A 17,969-nucleotide genomic window follows, 5' to 3' on the forward strand; every position below is an offset into this window, starting at 1 on the left:
GGGTGCTTCCAAGTTGGGGGGCATAAATATTCACAATTGTTAGAACTTCTTGTTGGATAGACCACTTATTATAATGTAGTGCCCTTCTTCATATCTTATTACAGTCTTTGGTTTAAAATCTAGTTTGTCTGATATAAGTATGAGTACTCCAGCTTTCTTTTGATGTTCATTAGCATGATAAATAGTTCTCCCTTCCCTTACTTTCAATCTACAGTGTATTTAGGTCTAAAATGAGTCTTTTGTTTTATATATATAGTGTGCCTTGTTTTTCATTCTTTCCGATGCCCTGTGTCTTTTGATTGGAGCATTTAGTCCATTTACATTCAGAGTGATTATTGATAGATATGAATTTACTTCCCTTGTGTTACCCGTAAAGTTGTTGTTTCTGGAGATTTTCTCTGTTCTTTTGTAGTCTTGCTGCTTTTGGTCTTGCTTTCTCACTGAAAGAGTCCTCTTTAATATTTCTTGCAGGGCTGGTGTAGTGGTCACAAACTCCTTTAGTGTTTTGTTTTGGTTTTTGTTTTGTTTGTTTTTGTTTTGTCTTGGAAACTCTTTAGCTCTCCTTCTATTCTGAGTGGAAGGCTTGCTGGATAAAATATTCTTGCCTGCATATTTTTCCCCTTCAGCACATATCATGTGAACATATCATGCCACTATTTTCTGGCCTGCCAGGTTTCTGTGGAGAGATCTGCTGCTAACCTCTTTTGTCTTTCCTTGTAGGTTAGAGAGGTCTTTTCCTTTGCTGTTTTCAGGAGTCCTTCCTTATCTCTGTATTTTGCAAAATTTACTACTTTATATATTGGTGTTGGCCAGCTTTTGTCAGTTTTGTTGGGAGTTTTCTGTGCCTCCTGGATTTGGATGTCTGTTTCTTTCCCCAAATTAGGGAAGTTTTCAGCTCTAATTCCCTCAAATAAACCTTCTGCTTCTTCTTCTTCTTCTTCTTCTTCTTCTTCTTCTTCTTCTTCTGGGACTCTTATGATATGACTGTTATTATGCTTTATGGAGTCACTGAGTTCCCTAAGTCTATATTGGTGATCTAATATTTTTCTTTCCCTCTTCTTTTCAGCTTCACTATTTTCCATAATTGTATCTTCTATATCACTTATTTGTTCCTGTGCTTCTTCCATCCTGTGGTCATTCCATCAGTCAGTTTTGCATCTCAGTTATAGCATTTTTTTTTTTTTATTTCAGCCTGAGTGATTTTTAGGTCTTTTATCTCTGTGGTAAGGGTCTCTCTCGTTTTTTCTATGTTTTTCTTAAGCCCAGCTAGTATCCATACAATTGTTGTTTTAATTTCTGGTTCAGGCATATTACTTATATCTATTTTGATTAGCTCCCTGTTTGTGACTCCTTCTTGTTCTTTCTTTTTGGGATTAATTGCTCCATCTTTGCATTTTGTCTAGATATCTGTCTTTTGTGTGTTAGGAAAGCCTGTGTCTGGTCCTATTTCTACTACAGGTAAAGCTTTGGAGCATTCTATGATCAGTAGACCTGGTTCGTGCAGGGGGTTTGTGCTGGTCTTCTGGGGGCAGGGCCTGCTGCTGTTCTGGCTTTTAATCACACTTGACCTATTAAAAAAGGCACTATAAGGGTGCCTGGGTGGCTCAGTAGGTTAAGCATCTGCCTTAGGCTCAGGTCATGTTCTCAGGGTCCTGGGATCAAGCCCCACATTGGGCTCCCTGCTCAGCGGGGAGTCTCTTCTCTTTCTCTCTCTGCCTCTCCACCCTCTCATGCTCTCTCTCTCACTCACTCTGCTTCAAACAAATAAATAAAATCTTTAAAAAATAAAAAAATTTAAAATTTAAAAAGCACCTATAAAGCCCAGATGGGTAGGGCTTGGTGTAAGTGATTCAAGCCTCCACGGTGGGTGCCGTTTCACTTACTGAAGTCCATCTATTGATGGGAGGGATGAAAAATGGTGTTGGCCTTCTCTCTTCCCTGGAAAGGGGAGTTCAAGCCTGCCACTATTCAGGAGACCCTCACAGAAGAGCAAACAATCTCCCCTCTTGTGTCCCAGGCTTCTGTTAGATCCCAGCCTTCACTGTCTGCTTCGGCATGGTGCACCCACCCAGCTCCTGTGTTTCATTTCAGGTGAGCAGCTGGGTTTCAAAACTCCAAATTTTAAGGAGCTGGCATAGTGTGGACCCACGCTGATCCACTGGGGAGGGTCTTGCTGTTGCTGGTACCAGTTTGTCCTAGAAAAGCAGTCATACAACTGCACAGGGGTTTGGATTTTATGATACACTGTTGCAAAAAGCTCTGGCTGCTTTTAAGATTACCTATTTATAGCTGTTATTCCAGTTCCTCCACACTTCTTGTGCTTGGGTGTTAGTGCATTTTTTTGGATCTATAAAGTTAGAGATTCTATTTGGGAGAAAAAAAGCCATTTAGCTTAGAGTTGCCTCATAGCTCACTGATACTCTGTTCTTTTTTGATATTGTTATTCTTTTATATTTTGTATTATTTCTTTCTGTATTTTATTTTATATAATCTTATTGCTATTTCTTCATGTTCACTAAACTGAGACCTTTCCTTTTGCCTTTCTATTATTAATTTCCACTTTGATTGCATTATGAGCAGATAAACATACTGTGTATGATTCCATTTCTTAGAAATTTCAAGGTTTGTTTTATGAATCAGGACAGCATCTATTTTTATATATGTTCCATGGGCACTTGAAAAAATGTGTATTCTGCTGTTGTTGGGTGGAATGTTCTATAAATGTCAGTTCCTATTGTTTGATGGTTTTGGTGAGTTATTATATACCTTGCCAATTTTTACCTAGTTTTTCTGGCAGTTTCTGAGAGATGGATGCTGAAGCCTGCACATAAAATTGTGGATTTCTCCTATAAGATCTATCAGTTTTGTTTCACATGTTATCTTGTTTGGTGCACACAATTTGAGTTTGCTTTCTCTTTTTGGATGTTGACCTATTTATTGTAATTCATATCAATATATCCACACACTTGTTTCTTTTGATTATATTTTACACAATACACATTACCATTCTTCGAATTTCAATCTGTTTATATCACTATATATGAAATTAATTTATTATGGACATTATATTGTTGGGGCATTTTTTTAAATCAATTCTACCAATTCCTGTCTTTTTTGTTTGTTTTTATTTAAATTCCAGTTAGTTAACATACATTGTAATGTTAGTTTCAGGTGTAGAATTTAGTGATTCATCACTTACATACAACACCCAGTGCTCATCTCAACAAGTTCCCTCCTTAATACCCATCACCCATGTAACCCATCCTCCCACCCATCTCCCCTCCAGCAACTCTGTCTTTAAATTGGTCTTCATATGTCAGGGCAGATGATGGTTTGTGAATGAGATATTTTGAAATCTAATTTTTTTTTAATTGGAGGTTTTGTTGTGTTGTGTTTCTTAGTCTATTTTCTTTGAACTTAACAACTTCAGTACCCAATTTCCTAGAATAGATTTTAGTTCTGCATGTTCAGTTCTTATATATAAAATTTTTGAGCTTAAATAAATATGTATTTATCTTGAGTACCTTAAATAAAAAGGTATTGTATCTATCTTTCAGTGTTTTATGCAGGAATGGAGTACTACCAATCTCTCTGTCATTTTACCTAGATTAAATCTACAATGGTAACCACAATCTAATTTGGAAAAAGAATAAGTGTCTTTCCATCAGAATTTAATCAAATCTATTTTATATATACATGGGATACTGTTTTCCATTTCTTTTAGCTCATTTTTATCATCATCAACATCAGCATCAGCATCATCAGCATCATCAAAGGGTTTAGTATCTCTTAATGTTAAAAATTAGCAAATTGAAACAAAGTCCACAATGTGGACAATGTGAGTTCACATTGCCGTCCCAAGAACCTCGCTCTCTCCTATTACCTTCAGAGCCAAAACTTGTGTGTGTGTGTGTGTGTGTATGTAACATTTACATATACTTTTTATTGTGTCTCACTTTGTACTAGGTATTACTTTGTCTTTGTTAAAATACTCTCATTTCCTAATTTCTGAATCACTAATAATTCTGAGTCACCAATAATCCCACCTTGGTAGACACCTCTTCTCAGTATCCTTCTGAAGCACCTCCTTTTCTACTTGAACTGCATATTTTTTTTTCTTTTTTTTTTAAAGATTTTATTTATTTATTTGACAGATAGATAGAGAGCACAAGTAGGCAGAGTGGCAGGCAGAGGGAGAGGGAGAAGCAGGCTCTCCACTGAGCAGGGAGCCGGATGCGGGGCTCAATCCCAGGACCCCAGGATCATGACCTGAGCCAAAGGCAACCATCCAACCGACTGAGCTACCCAGGCGCCCCTGCATATTTTTTTTTTCAAAGTGTAACGTGCATTTTGTTCTATTATTATACTTTCTCCCTAAATTAGGAAAATTGAAATTTCATCTTCAAATATTAAATTTTCTTTATCAATTCCTAAATGTAAATCTTCATTTGCAAATTGTATCTAAATTGACATATCCAAATAGGAACTCTGTTTCTTCCCTGAATTTGCATCCTCCAAATTACTAACCAATCTCCATCGCATAAAATGGTCAGGTCACACACACAGATTTTAAATTCTTTTTAATTAAAAAATACAAAAATCATTCTTGATTACTGCTTTCATTCACTCTCCTCTTATACTCGCTACAGTAGTATTTTGTATTGATTATTCACCTAAAATATATGGATAATCCAACATCTTTTCATATGTTTATCTCCATCCCCTTAGTTCTGGCAATTATGTTACATTACTGGAATCTTAAAGGCACATCTTCCCAGATATCTCTGCTTTTCTGTTACCCCACCTCCATAAGTATTCTTCCCACAGCATCAAAAGTGCCCTTAAAATGGCATTGACTTCTGAAAATACTTAACAATTTTATTTCACTTAGGAAAACAAATCTATACTCATTCTTAATTGTCAATATATGCATCAGACATTGGGGGTAAGTAAAATGAGTGAAGATGGTCAAAAGGTACAAACTTCAAGTTATACATAAGTCTGGGGATGTAATATACGTACAGCATGGTGACTGTAGTTAATAATACTGTATTGTATATTTGAAAGTTGCCAGAAGAGTAGATCTTAAAAGTTTTCACCCCAAGAAAAAAATGTAATTATGGATCTTGGCTAGACGTTGTGGTTATCATCTTACCATGTGTATATATATGAAATAATTATGTTCTACATCTGAAACTATTATGTTATATTTTAATTATATCTCAATAAGAACCCCCAAAGCCACTGCTATGCAGTAGACTACTGAGTTCATACTTTGAAAAATTTGTAATGATGAGGGCAAAAGCTCAAGGTATACTTACTACATAAAATTTACTATAAAACTACATTATCATGATCCTAACTAGATAAAAATATTTATGTAAATATCTGGTGGTGGAGTGAGTAATGATTGTGCTTTCTCCATGACTAAATGGACTAAGAATAATTTACATAAATGTCAGGTATGTACTGACAAACCAGAAAGTGCAGGTTGGACTGACTGCTTAAATTGGAATTTCTAATATATTTTTAGGGTTGTGCCAAAGAGTTGTTGTGAACAGTTTTAAGGAGTTTGTAGACTACATTACACTCTTTTTTTTTTCTAATGCTAGTGTAAAAACTACAGTAAAAATGTATATAATCAGACACTGTATTGTACTAGTGTTAATTTTAATAATCAAATCTGATATGTTCTCTATCTCATGTAATTTTCAATATAGAGTGAAATACACCTACTAAATATACTATTTTTTCTTTTATTTAGCAATACTGATTGTAAAATTCACAATTGATTTAATGCCAGAAAAAATAAAATACATCTTAATTGCTTTTCATTTATTTTGTTGTTTTTAATCAAAATCATCATACACTTGTCCAAAAGATTATGTACTTTGTCCTTTTTAAGTATCCCAATTATATTTTGATTTGAAGAGTTCTTAACCTTCTATGTTACTACATTTTCAAAGTCAAATAGGATCCACATGGATTATAAAATGCCTTTTATAATCCCGTTCACAATTTTAATCACTTTAGAGTCTTTAGATTGACAATAAGATATTGAGGGCTGTCATAGATCTTAAATTCTTATGCATTTAAAATATTGTTATTGCTCTTCCCTAAATAATTATTTAATGAACTTATATTTAAACAAAGGCATTTAACAAACAGAATTTCTGACATGTTTAAGCTCCCTTGGTACCCAAATTATATTCTTTCACAATATGTAAATGATGTACGCACAATGTTAAAATATTTTGCACTTTATTCTATTCTCAATTAAATTTTCTTACATTGACAATCAGCCTTCTATTGTATGTACCAATCAATTGTTCTAATAAAACATTGCCAAGATCATTTTTTTAAACTACCAAGCAAAATTTAGGACTCAACTTAAATTGAAACTCCATTGTATGCTATATCAAAAAACCAAAACATAAGAAGCTGAATTTTCCACGTATGGCTGAGTATTCTTTGAGCAGTCAGTGACAACTCTATCTCAGCATACTCCTCTGACTGGAAATTAGAAAGTTATTTTTCACATTTATCATTAAGTGCATTCCATTTCAAAAATTCGAACTATGAAACAAGTCTATATTATTATCAAGGAACTATTATAATTAAAATGTGACCAGTGTTGCTAAAGATGTGTGTAAGCTGCTATAGAAATGCATATTCAGGGGCGCCTGGGTGGCTCAGTTGGTTAAGCGACTGCCTTCGGCTCAGGTCATGATCCTGGAGTCCCGGGATCGAGTCCCGCATCAGGCTCCCTGCTCAGCGGGGAGTCTGCTTCTCCCTCTGACCCTCCTCCCTCTCATGCTCTCTGTCTCTCATTCTCTCTCTCGCAAATAAATAAAATCTTAAAAAAAAAAAAAAAGAACTGGAAAAAAAAAAAAAGAAATGCATATTCAGTTTAAAATTATATGATCTAAAGTCCATGTTGTCTACTCTATAGCATTAGCACTTAGAACCTTAAAAAAAATTAAAGTTATAACTAAATAGAATTTTAATATCATTCCTTAGCATGAATTGAAAGAAAATTATAAAACCAGTCATGGGTTAGTATTAATTTTCTTAACAAATGACATAAGTTAACACAAACAGCACATTCAAACATGGATACTCATGATGTACTCAAATAAATTAAAAGTCTTGTAATTATTTTTTTTAAAGTTTTTATTTATATATCTGAGAAAAAGAGAGAGTAAGAGAGAGCACGAGAGCAGGGTGAGGGGCAGAGGGAGAACCAGACTCCCCACTAGCAAGGAGTCCGACATGGGGCTCAATCCCAGGACTCTGGGATTATGACCTGAGCCGAAGGCAGATGCTTAACCAACTGAGCCACCCAGGTGCTGAAAAGTCTTGTAATTATGAGCCCATATCTAAACATGTTTTTTAACTTATAGAGACAGAGATGTTTATTTGTTTTTGTTCTGTTTTGTGCTTTCTTACTATTATTATACTTGCTACTAATTATTTAGAGTTTAGTAAGTTCCAAGTTCTATGTGCATGTTTTCATTCTAAAAAGAATGGTTAAGCAAAGGCCCACTTTACAGAAGGTGAATTAAGGATTAAAGTGGTTAAGTTCCTTCCCCAAAGGCACACTGCTAGAAATTGATATACCTAAATTCAAGCACATGTCTGTTACCTATTTTCAAGTCGGTACAGTTTTATTGATATCATAGGTGTCCAAGTTTGACCCTGCACAACCCTTCTGTGTGTATGATTAATATGGCAAAATATAAAAATTTTATGATCATTTATATATTCGTCCATATTATTAACTTACCTAATATATTGTTGGACACTATATGTTTTCTTATTATAAAGGTGAAACAAAATACTATTTACCAAATGTTTGAAATTTTAAATACTCAAAACAATGTGAATGGATTTAATATATTTTAATACATGAATATTATGTAGAAAGACATGCTAAATTTACCTAGACTCAACTATATCATGCAAAACTAAAGCATAAATTTTTACTTCATATCAAGCCATTATGAACTATCTACAAGGATATGATTGAATTATCATTTAAGATAATTTGCATATTTAAGAAACATATTGAATGCATGAAAGTATCTTTCCTCAGTCAGATCTATATGATAGATCTAGTAGATACAGATTATCTAATTTAATTTATGATACATAAAAAGTGCTAAAAGCATGCTAGAATAATTTCTTTTCCCTCTGAGTCATTATATTTCATACCAAATACTTCTCACAAAACATAATAACCTATATTAAAGTTATTTATCTTGTATCTTAACATCATTTACAAAAAGTGTTGCTATATAGTATTCTTTATAGAGTGTTTATAAAATGAGATTCACACTTAATATATGTAATTCCACTATAGATAGATAATAGATAGATAGATATATGATATATATAGACATGATTGGGTAGCATGGAAAGGTTATATCAGTAATTTAAATTATATTGTGTTAGTATAAATGCACAATAAAGTGTAGATATAGATTTAAATCACATGCATGGGCTATCCTGATCAATATGTTCATGGTAATTAATACGATATTAGTAGTTCTTGAAAGTCTGTGATGACAAATAGTTTCAATGTTTTTTCCAGTATTTTAACATATAAAATATTATAATAAACATAATGAAATATCTTTCCATTTTATATATTACATCATTTATTTCTTAAACAATTTTGAAATAGTCTTTAAAGAAAATAGAAAATGAATTAAGACTTACATAAAATTAAACTGAACCACTTTCTTACACCATACACAAAAATAAATTCAAAATGAATTAAAGAGGGGCGGCTGGGTGGTTCAGATAGTTAAGCGTCTGCCTTCAGTTCAGGTCATGATCCCAGGGTCCTGAGATCAAGCCCCACATCAGGCTCCTGGCTCAGCGGGGAGCCTGCTTCTCCCTCTCCCTCTGCCTCTCTCCCTGCTCATGCTCTCTCTCTCTCTCTCTGTATCTCTGTGTCTCAAATGAATAAATAAAATCTTTTAAAAAATGAATTAAAGACCTTAATATGAGACCTGAAACCATAAAAATTGTAAAGGAGAAAACAGACAGTGGTTTATTTGACATAGGCCATAGCAACTTCCTTCTAGACATGTCTCCTGAGGCAAGGGAAACAAAAGCAAAAATAAATTATTGGGAATTCATCAAAATAAAAAGCTTCTTCACAATGAAGGAAACAATCAACAAAACTAAGAGACAACCTTCGGAATGGGAGAAGATATTTTCAAGTGACATATCTGATAAAGGGTTACTATCCAAAATCTATAAGGAGCTTATAAAACTCAACACCAAAAAAATAAATAATCCAGTTAAGAAATGGGCAGAAGACATGAATAGACATTTTTCCAAAGAAAACGTCCAGATGCTTAACAGACATGAAAAGATGCTCAACATCATTTATCATCAGGGAAATGCAAATTAAAACTACAATGAGATATCACCTCCCACCTGTCAGAATGGCTAAAATTAGCAACACAGGAAACAACAGGTGTTGTTTCTCCACAAGGCTGCGGAGAAAGGAGAACCCTCTTTCACTGTTGGTGGGAATGCAAACTGGTGCAGCCACTCTGGAAAACAGTATGGAGGTTCCTCAAAAAGTTAAAAACAGAACTACCCTAAAACCCAGCAACTGGACTAATAAGTATTTACCCAAAGGATACAAAAATACTAATTTGAAGGGATACAAGCACTCCAATGTTTATAACAGCATTATCAACAATAGCCAAACTATGGAAAGAACACAAATGTCCATCAATTGATGAATGGATAAAAAGGTGGTGTACACACACACACACACACAGAAACACACACACACAATGGAATACTACTTAGGCATAAAAAAGAATGAAAACTTGCCATTTGCAGTGACGTGGGTGGAGCTAGAGAGCATTACGCTTTGTGAAGTCAGTCAGAGAAAGAAAAATACCATATAATTTCATTCATGTGTGGAATTTAAGAAATACAACAAACTAGCAGGGGGAAAAAAGAGAGAGGCAGACTAAGAAACAGATTCTTAACTATACAGAACAAACTGATGGTTACCAGAGGGGAGGTGAGTGTGGGGATGGGTTAAATAAGGTGATGGGGTTTAAGGAGTGTACTTGTTGTGATGAGCACAAGGTGTATGTAAGTGTCGAATCACTAAATTCTATACCTGGAACTAATATTACACTGTATATTAACTAACTGGAATTAAAATTAAAACTACCCCCACAAAGAAAGCAAACATTTTTCAAGTAGTACTATAAGATAATGAACTACTCAAGCCAGAAATATCCTTCAAAATTATATTATTTCTTTTCCTAACATCATTAGAAATATTTCATTTACTAAAATGATTACTTGTACATTTTTTAATATGTGCATTCTGAAATTATAACTTTCATATTCATATATATGGCATATATATATTTCATATATATTTCATGATGTAAAACTTCAGGATGGTAGTACATTCCTGTTTTGGTTCTTAGGGACTGAGTCATCTGTGTGTCTTTAAATGAATACAAGATATTTTCTATTTTCTTCTATTGCTTGCTACTACTTAACCAGTTAGAAAACAGTGAATCCAGTGGTAATCAACTCAGTACAAAATTACTCTCACAGTATAATTTCACTAGATGTTATGTGGTAATTACCACTGTAACATCAGCATTAATGGCAGGGATAATTTACTTTTCCTATTGGCCCTAGATCATGATGACCCCTTATAATACTTTCTTGTGTATGAAGGAGGCTATTTTCATGATTTGACATTTATGCCAAATCTAAGAAATAAGCAGTTTAAAGTAGAAAGCAATTTAATTTCTACAAAATCACTGAGACTGGAATTACACTGAATTAAGGTCATTGATTGATAAATATAGCTTGGAAAGTACATGTTTTTTTGAACAGGAATTTAACCTTCAGTTTACAAAGCACAGAATTATAAATATACTTTTTAATCTCAGATAGAGGGGACTAGAGTTACAGATAAGCTATAGGTGAGTTTATTCTTATCATTATAAATTCTACCAACCATTTGCTGCTTATAAGAAAGAAGCAATGTACCAAAATATTCTTACTAAATCTGTTATATGACTTCAAGCCAATTTTTGAAAGAATTTTTTTTTAGGATTTATTTCTTTGAAAGAGAGAGAGTGCAGTGGGGAGGGACAGAGTGAGAGAGAAAATCTCTTCTGATCCTTCTGGATCATATTTTCCACCATTTGTGTTATATATCTATACCTTCAGTGCTGATTAAATGATTTCCCTCTATTTTTTCTATCTCTTTGCAGCCTGTGTCTTAATGTCCTTGCTTAGAGTTGCTAAGATCGCTTCTTCCCTGTTTCACTAGTTTTTTCACCCATCTTCATCTCCTCTTAGCTTATGTTTGTCCCATGTTGCTTAAGTCTTGTCTGGCTATCTGTTCTGTTTTTCCCAGTATCATTAACATTGTCTGTACAATCATATAAATCTATGCCAGGCTTTCTAAATGTTGACATTATTGACATTTTGGGTTTAACAATTCTTTCTGGGGTGCATGAAAGTGTGAAGGAAGTATTGTCTTGTGCATTATAAGGTATTTAACAGCATCCTCTATCTTTACCCATTAGAAGACATTAGGACCTCCAAACCAAAGGGACAAGCAAAACTGTCTCCAGATATTACTAAATTTCTCAGGGGTGGTGATGGGGAGTCACCTCTAATTGAGAACCTTGATTTATATGATGATGTTCATATCTTGAAGCTCTTCTAGATTCTCACTGTGTTAGCTCTATATAGCTTTTTTATTACTAGAATGATTTTGTTTAAAAAATAAGTCTGAAAATTCTGATGTTACTTTATGTATGTTTAAATTGTAGTACCCACCTAAAATATCTTAGTTAAAAGTTAAGTTAAAATAAATAGCTCTATTTATGTAATAGGTAGAAGTCATGTGCCAAAATATTTCAGGCATTTCTGTAAGACTTACTATGTCTCATCCATCATTCTAGTCCAGAAGCCACAGAGAAAAATAGTACATCTTAAACTAGAAGCATCTAATGGAATAGAGCTACTGAATGGTACTGATTACAATTTCATGCAAACAAAATTAATAAAGGTGATTAAGGGTATTTAAGTGACTTAGAAGATAAAAATGAGTTTCTGTCTTCCATTTCTGTCAGTACAGTGGATTAGGTTCATTAAATGACCTCTCCGATCACCACAAATAAAATGTTTGATACAGTGTTTTAAAGAATCCTTTAAAATTTGGTGGTGATTTTGCATAAAAGTAAGGAAATCACAGATATCAAAAATAAATTGAAACCATGAATCATTGGCAACAGGAGAGCACCAACACCAATTTTTGCCCTGAGGATTTCTGTTCAGTGCTTGAGAACTGGAGATGCTTTTGACGATTGCACTAGCATCCAGCTCATGTGATAAAGCTATGGCCTGATCATGGGGATGGGATAGAAGATTACCACGTAAAACTGAGAATCTAATGTCTACAAACAACCTAATGGGGATAAGAAATAAATTCTGATACATGCTGGTTTCAACTTTAGAATTGTTGTGAAAGGAAACAAGATATATTAATCACACAAGTAACAATCCACCATGAACAAAGTTCAGAAGACTAATGTCTCCTCTCATTCCATTTATTGCCTGTTTCAGTTACTAAAGCTCTAGACAAAAAGTTTTTTGTATCAGGCCAGCAATAACAGCAGTCTTCCTAACACTTCTTGACACCACAGGAAAGGCAATGCTGTGGTGATGCCCTTGACACTTAGTAATGGAAACATAACATGGTTAGCTCTAATTTGGCTCCATGGGTAAAATAACTCCCCCTAAGATGCCTTTAAGAATACAAACTAAAATTTAATGATATCAGTATTGTATTTTGGGCATTGATACATCTCTTTCTTTTAGTACGTGTGAGTTTAAATTTGTGCATGGGTCTATTGAATTAGGAGGAAGTAAACATTCATGGGAAAAGTATGATCTATTGAGTTGTGGATTTTATCTTCTCCAACCCTTAAATCCTTTAAAACCTTCCCAGTGATGCTCCCACCTTATTTCCCTGTCATATTTACTGTGAAACCTGTGTTGGTTACATGACAGCTATGCCTTGAAGGTTGGTAGGTTGGCTATTTATTTATTTATTTATTTGTTAACACTGTCCTTGCTGGTACACTCACTGGGCCTAGCCAAACAGTGCTGAGGGGATTCACATTTAATTCTGACTGTGAAAACGCTTTTGTCTTTTTTTACACTTGACATTGCTGGACAGGGTTTGAGTATGAGCAGAGAATGAATATCATTCTAAAATATCTCATTTTAAAAAGGTGAAATTATAGCTACTGGAAAGGTATACCCATATTTTGTGGATATAGAGGGAGAACGACAACCAGACACCCAGGGGGAGGAGATCACCTTAGGCCCAGGGAAGTATGGGGGAGGGAGCAGTCTAACAATCTTTGTTGGTCAAGGGCTACAAACTTCTGGCTATAAATGAATATGTTTGGGGATCTAATGTATAGCATGGTGATTATAATTAACAATACTGTATATTATACCTGAAAGTTATTAAGAGAGCAAATCTGAAATGTTATCATCACACGTGCCAAAAAAAAAAAAAAAGGTAATTTTGGGAGGAGGTGGAGGTGTTAACTACTTCATTGTAGTAATCAGTTTGCAAAATTTACATGTATGAAATCATCATGTTTACAACTTAAACTTAGATATGTTATATTTCTTTTTTTTATTTTATTATGTTATGTTAATCACATACATTGCATCATTAGTTTTTGATATAGTGTTCCATGATTCACTGTTTGCGTATAACACCCAGTGCTCTCAGTACATGCCCTCTTTAATACCCATCACAGGGCTAACGCATCCTCCCACCCCCCTCCTCTCTAGAACCCTCAGTTTGTTTCTCAGAGTCCATAGTCTCTCATGGTTCATCTCCCCCTCTGATTTCCCCCCCTTCATTCTTCCCTTACTGCTATCTTCTTCTTCTTCTTTTTTTTTTTAACATATAATTTATTATTTGTTTCAGAGGTACAGGTCTGTGATTCATCAGTCTTACACAATTAACAGCGCTCACCGTAGCACATACCCTCCCCAATGTCTATCTTCAATAACATTTCTATAAAGCTGGGAAAAACAAAAAAATCTTTGCCTTTTAGAATTGACCTTGGAGTGTTCCTCCAAAAAGGAAACACTCCAGTATGGCTATCCCAGTCTTCCCAAAATGCTGCTTGTAGCTGACTGCCAAGTCTGGCATTTCAACCATGAGCTAGCAAGAGGTGACTCCTGATGCTGCTGTTCCCACCAGTATCATCCTTTATTCTAAAGGGCAAACGAATGCATCCAGGATGATGGTGTTGACAGATAGGACAGATTAGACTGAATGTCCTCAGGTAGTCCTGCAAAAAAAAGAACAGAACCAAATAATTTGAACCAAACCAAGAAATAATGAGTTTAACTCTACTACCACCAATACCTTTATGTGAATTAAAAGAATTTGTGAAATTCATAAAAATATCTCATTATAGGAATTATTTCCTAAAATACAATTTTATACCATGTAGCAATTTTTAAAGCTTGTTAAGTGTTTTTTAAAATTAATTTTCTGGTGTGAAGTATAGAGAAAGTCACATTTAAACAGAAGAGATTATATTTTCTTGCATCTTCCTACCCCCTTTCCTTTTGAGCTGTTGGTTATAAAATCAACCCATTTATACAATATTATCACAATATCAGTGTTTAAAAGTGTGCAACATTTTTATACTCCTTAGTAGCCATTATTTTAATAGTTGATAAATTATAATTATACATTTAAGTGGGTTAAGCATTCACCACCTGTGTTTTATTTTTATTTTTTTATTGATTCACAAATTTGTTGATTATGTTTTATCACCAAGTTATCTTTTTCAAGAATGTCTCAGAATTTATGTAGTTCAGGATATTATTGGCCATAGAATCACTCTGTCATTAATCAGGAATTAATGGCTTTTCAAAAACATGTGAGGATGGTCTTACTTCACTGATGGGATTGTTCCGTAAAGCATGGACACATTTATGGATACAGCAAATGAGATGGAGAAGCCAGAAAGCCATTGGCAGGAAATTAAGGAAGGGGATAGGAGGCTTAAGGGATAATAGGTAGGAATGTTAGAATGAATTAGTTATGTAAAACCAGAAAACCAACCATCTGCCTATGTTCCCCAACAGAACCCAAAGGGCACTTCCTTTATTAATCAATAAAGAATGTTATGTTAAAGAAAAATTAGCATGCCTAAGAGGCTCAACAGTGACTATTACATGTAGCATGCAAGCATTAACTACAAAGAAATATACTAATCTCTTTTATATTTTTTCATTACCTAGTAAACATTAAGCAAACTGTACTAAGCATTGTTCTTGAGGTAGGTGATTCAAAAAAAAAAAAAAATGTGTAAGACACCCCCTATAATATAAAGAAATCCAATGTATTTCTTAAATGAGATATAACTGTCTATTTTCTCATCAACTTTCTGGTAGGTTGTCATAACAATGCTCAATAAGTACAAATAGTGAACTCATAAATAGTATGATTTATAGTCAGACTCATAAAATAATTACAACTGTGCTTATAAAACCTGATGAACCTCCAAATAACCTATACTTTTATGTTGTTATTCAAATTCTCATGATTATAAAGGCATCAGAAGTGTAGGGAAAAATATAGACTTTTTTTTTACCCCTAATTGATTGATTATTGATTGAAAACCTAACGTTTTCTGGCTTTAGAACCCCACAAATCTCAAGCTCTAATGTTCCTTAACTTACTCTGTAGAAGTGATGCTACAAGTAAGTGAAGGGGCAAATACACAACAATGGAGGATTGGAGGGGGATCATCATACCTGCATTCCTGCATATACACCTGCCATAATGGTATGTGCTGTAAAAACTAATAACTTAATACATAATTGTTCGGTTGGAAATCATGTTGATCTGTGTTTCATAAAAAGGATTGTAAGACTCCCTTTTAGTATGGGTAATTGAATATATTTTGCTGTTTATGGTAACTACCAGGATGTCATTCTTTTTTTTTTTTTTATTTTCAACACCAAAAAGTGGTATTGCTCCTATGTATATGTTACTGTGCTTCTTTGGAAAGAATGTTGTTAGTACTCTCTAACATAAAGTAGTATGACTTTCTTACTGTGCAAATCTTTTAGGATATTGAAATTTAGCATTCTTTATATATGATTAAATTTAACAAATTCATATAATAACTTCAGTATGTAATTGAATGCATGAATTAATAGTTTGATGTTTGTATGATAAATTGATTTCATTTTTAGTCAACATATTTTTTTTAATTTTTTAATTTTAAATATTTTGACACTGGCTAAAATTTATTCTTAGGCAGAGATAGAGATGAAAAATGGAGTTTGAGTAAGAAAGAGTTTTATTCTTAATTCCATTTAAGTACTAGTTACGTACTCCTGAATAGGTTGTCAACATTCTCTAACATTCTATGGTAATAACTGAAATATAGAAATGATAATAGTACTTAACTCAATAGTTGTTGTGATAATTACATAAAATGTGTATATAATGTTATAATCACAGCATTAATGGCAGAAATGGTTGTAGTGTGTATGGCATTTGTCAAGAATATAAAAAAGAAACATATGTTCCATTTGGAGAACGTGATAATGGGGAATCCAGAGAAAATGAAAAAAAAGATCTACAAATGTGAGTGAAATTTTTGCAAAGTATTTTTATTAATAAACTTTTTAAAATGTTGGAAATAACTTTATATTACATAAAAATCACACAGTATTTCTAAGCAACTCCACCTTATAGAATACACATATGTTAGTAGTAATATGTATAAATGAACATACAGTTGACTTTTATCTCTATCAGCTTTACACCTCTTATCTTCTACTGCTCTCATTTCTTTTATATTTCATATGTATCTTGTCCTTTTATACTTATTTCTCCATTGGGTTCTATCTGTTTTGCCATCTTTCTTTCACATGACATTAACTTATCTTTTTCAGTAGATTTTGAAATCACCTTTTACTTTCCAGAACCCATTTTATTCTATGAATCTAATTTAGAAATACTTTCTGGTGCAGCTGCTATGGAGAACAGTAAGGTAATTCCTAAAATAAATAATAATAGAGTTAATATATGATTCAACAATTTCACCTGTGGGTATACTCCCAAAAGAATTGAAAGCAGGGTCTTAAAAAAGTGTTTGCACACTCATGTTCATGACAGCATTAGTCAAAATAGCCCAAAGGTGGAAACAAATGAAGGGTTCATTGATGGATAAATGGATAAACAAAATGGTATATACATACAATGGAGTATTACTTTAAAAGTGTTACTTTAAAAAGAAAACAAATTCTGACACATACTACAACATAGATGAACCATGAGGACATTATGCTAAGGGACATAAGCCATTCATGAAAGGATAAATACTGTATGATTCCACTTATATGAGGTACCTAGAGTAGTCAAGTTCAAAGAGACAGAGGGTAGATTGGTGGTTGCCACAGGCTAGAAGGAGAAGAGGATAAGGAGTTATTGTTTAATGGGTACAGAGCTTCATTTCTGCAAGATGAAATAAGTTCTGGAGATTGATGGTGGTGGTGTTTGCACAACAATATGTATGCACTTAATGGCACTGAATTGCATGCTTAAAAATGGTTAAGATGACAGACTTTATTCTGTGAGTATTTTACCACAATTACAAAAAAATAGTTTTTTAAAAATTAAAAAATATTATTCGACCATTACTTTCATTGTTTCAGTTGCTACTTGTATTGGTGGAGGAAACTTATAATGACATAGACTCTATTTTGCATACTAATTTATTATAAGGGTGGCAAAACCACAAAATAAAAACAGACTTTTTATTTTTAACATTAAATTATACAGTGAGAATCCAATTTCAGTATCTAAAATAAAATAGTATTTTGTTTCAAAA

Source organism: Leptonychotes weddellii, chromosome 3 (genome assembly GCF_054177405.1).
Source record: "Leptonychotes weddellii isolate Sample4059 chromosome 3, ASM5417740v2, whole genome shotgun sequence".
In the NCBI taxonomy this organism is placed as follows: Eukaryota; Metazoa; Chordata; class Mammalia; order Carnivora; family Phocidae; genus Leptonychotes; species Leptonychotes weddellii.